The following is a 3,793-nucleotide window of genomic DNA, read 5'->3' on the forward strand; positions in this document are numbered from 1 at the left end:
AAAGATCATGGTTGCAGTTGTGTATTTATGGGTGAGTTTTATCTCTAAACAGATTTGTAACTAAAAACAGAAATATCTTTTTATGGGAGACAGCTGGTTGGGAGATTAAAGAAACACAGCAAGGGAGGGGAGTTCAAATTAACAAACATTCCTAGACAAGGAATGCCTGTGAGCATTAGCAAGCTTTTAGATTGCGACCTAAAAACATATCTAATCTCATCGACGGGTCTGTACTGATGGGTTTCACTTTGTTATTTGATGATAAAGAAATCTTTGAAAAGCCCAGTGTGCAGCCATAGCTCTTCTACATTTTGAAATATCAGACAAATCCTGCAAATGCATGTCAGTGTAAAAATTTCCAATTGTGCCATGAGTTTGGGCTCAAACTGTGTCAAGCCGTTAAATCTAGCAGACTTTGTACTGGAGAAGTATTTGCTGGGCCAAGCAACTCTGAGTCTTCAGCAACTCTTGGGAAACTTCAAGGTCCTTAAGCCACATTGCAGAGACTTCTCACAAAAGCTGACATTTTGTCCTAGGAAAAGCAAAATTTGCTCCTGGAGGAGCAGAACATCTGAATAGGCAGACAGAGATCAGCTTGTTCACAACAACTCACAATGGGGCACTAGTCATTTTAAAGCCTTTATCTCAAGAAACAGTGCAAGAGAAAGTGTGTGGTATTCCTGCTGTATACGAGATGGCAGCCCTCACACGGAAGCTTCTTTTTCTGATAATGATAAAGCATGAACTCTGAAAGAACAAATAACTTTTATGTGCAGTGAATATTTGAATTGCAGGACCTCAAGTTATTTGACAAATCTAGTTGAGCTTTTCTCATAAAGTATACAGTAACATGTCATTTAAAAATAGTTGGAGTATGTCTGTGCATATTATATTCTGTCTTTCCTTGTTTAAATATTATTATAGGGAATGCTGCCAGTTTCTAAAAGAGCTATTGTTTGTTTTTAAATCAGTAAAGTTACATTTGGAATTGTGTTCATCCTCATACTGTGTTCATTTTTTTATGATTTTTGAAGCTTGTCTTATAAGGGCACATCTTCTGCAGGAATAAGCTAGCTCAGATTTGTTGACTTCCAATTGCACCATCACAAAATCTTATCCATGCTCAGAAAATTTCCAGAAATATTTGGAGCAAAGAGAGAAACAGCGTATCATTAATCTTAACATCAGCTGCATTGAATCCAGTCTTCTTAAGTTTTACGCGTTGTATGATTGTGGTTTTGTGCTCTTAAATGTATCCCCTACAAAACTGACGGGGTAGAATTCTGTCCTCAATGTAGTTTGGTGAATGTATCACATATTCATCACATCTGATTTAGTCATTAAAACTCCCTTTTTTGCTCTGAAAGAATGAAGAGAAGGGAGACTAAAATTATTATTCTGATAGTCATTAAATGCCTGAAATGAGGGGAAGGTCGGTCAGTATTCAACTTTCTTTAGATTATTGTCAAGAACATGAAGGAAAATGTTGAGGAATCACTGTGCTATAACGAATGTACTTGTGCAGATCATTGTGCTCTGACACTCACTCCCCCACAAGTTGATATTTGGCCATAAAAGTAGCCTTATTTGGTAAATGAATATGAATGGCAACAAGATGAGATCTTTTAGCTCCGATCTGTTTGGAAACTTGCAGTAAATCACACTTTCTTAGAGAATATCAGATATTTGAGTATTGTACTCAGCAGAAAGAATGAGTCTATGCTCTGAAACAGTTCTCATTGTCTTTTAAATGAAAAACTACACAAATTAAATTTTAAAATGGAAGTTTTATAAGATTCTTAAATTATGCTATTGTCAAGTAATAGATTCAGTGCATTTTGTAATGTGTGACTTCTTTTAAGGCACTGAGATTAAAAAAAAAACCAACACACACAAAAAAACAAACTTTAGATATTTAGATAAATATAGCTGGGAAGTTGTTTTATTCCTCTATGGTACTCTGACAGATATTCTGGAGAGCTAACTATGGAATTTTAGAACAGTTCTATTTACTTTTTAAAGTGAATTGATCACAGGTGTTTTTGGCAATTTATGCTTTCTCCTTTGTAGTTACAATTATATATATATGAAATCAGAATTTTATCTCTGAAAATCTGTTTCTTTCATTGTTTTGTGAGAGTATAATCAGTTTAGATCTTTCTCACACATGTTGCTGATTATATCCTAATGAGGAAACATTTTTCAAATTCATAAGTTAAAAAAAGGGAAACAATATATTCTGATTCTTCAACTCAAGAAAGTAATGTGGGTTTTGCTTTATTTTGGCTAGAATTCTTTCTTCATTATGTGCAATTCTAATCCAAAACACATTTTTTATTTCACTTAGATTGACGTTTTTAGTTTCTACATGTTTGGATAGAGGTTTACCTCTATGAAAAGACTGAAATACATTGTAAAAGTGCAATTTTTTATTGCAGAAAAATAGTATTGGTGGTTACTCTATATAATTATGCAGGGCTTATTGCCTTACACATATTGCTTTCTGAAGGGTTTTCCATCATAAAAATTGGGATGGAACGAATTGTTAATTATTTGATGTATGTATTTATCTGCCATGTAGATTTCACTAGATATTTCAAAATTAGATTTGCTTGTTCAAAGTTATATAATAATTTTTTTCCATTTACATTTATGCCAGGTTAACTAATCTAGGAAACTCAACTTTATAGCTATTTCCATGGGCAACAGGAAATATTAATTTTATTCATTCTAAGAACATATCTTGAATGCACTCTTTTGCTCTGAAAACAAATAATTTTTGATTTTAAGAAGTCAAAATTGTATATCTCATAAACATGAAAATATGTAATCTAAAATTTTCATATGAACAATATTTGTTATTTCAACATAAGCAGTCTTTGCTGTGTTGACAAGGAATATTGGTATTGAAATTATCAGCAGTAATGGGACTAGTTCTGTAACTGGCATTTAATACATATATCATAGAATCACAAGGTTGGAAAGGACCTACAAGATCATCTAGTCCAACCGTCCAAAAAAATAAAACAGAAATAAATAATAAATAAACATAAATAAATGATAGTAGAACTTTTCTGCTATCCCATTTCTCTTGCATTAAAGAAAATAAAAATCAATGTGCAGAACAATAGCAATTACAAGGAAAGGAGCAATATGAAGGAAATTCCTGGTGTAGTACAGGCATTCATAAATACATGTGTATGGAGCTTAGAGACCAAGTAATCAAAAAGGGTTTTTAATTTCAGGATTGGATGGAACCATTAGATTATCTAGTTTGACCTTTTAGGTGTAATAAATCTTGCCATTTTACTTCACTGTACTGCGCCCTATGATATTAATGAAGCAATATCATTTTACTAAGAAAAACATCTAGATGGGAAAAAATGAAGGCACTGTCCTCCTTATTTATTACTGTGTTCAGTTATCCATTATAAATATATGCCCAGTTTGGGCTTGTCTGATTTCAACACGTTTTGTGCCAGATGTGTTAAGGATTTCCCCCATACAAGTTTGCTGTTTGTTATGTTAACTGTACTCATCAAATAATTTAATATTCTTCTGTAAAAATCACATTACATTCAGATTTTCAAGTTGTCCATTTGTCACTGAAAGTTCCTGTTGTCACAGTGACATTACTGAGACAAAATGGGAGTTTGTTGGTGCAGTTCTATCTACAAATCAAACTGCTAAGCATTTGTCTTGCTTGCGTGTTTCAATGCTTTTTTTTTTTTTGGAAGAGGACCTGGTTAAAGTAACGTTTTTGAAATCTACTCTTTGTGCTGTCTCATCTCTT

This window comes from Meleagris gallopavo, chromosome 13 (genome assembly GCF_000146605.3).
Source record: "Meleagris gallopavo isolate NT-WF06-2002-E0010 breed Aviagen turkey brand Nicholas breeding stock chromosome 13, Turkey_5.1, whole genome shotgun sequence".
NCBI classification, from domain to species: Eukaryota; Metazoa; Chordata; class Aves; order Galliformes; family Phasianidae; genus Meleagris; species Meleagris gallopavo.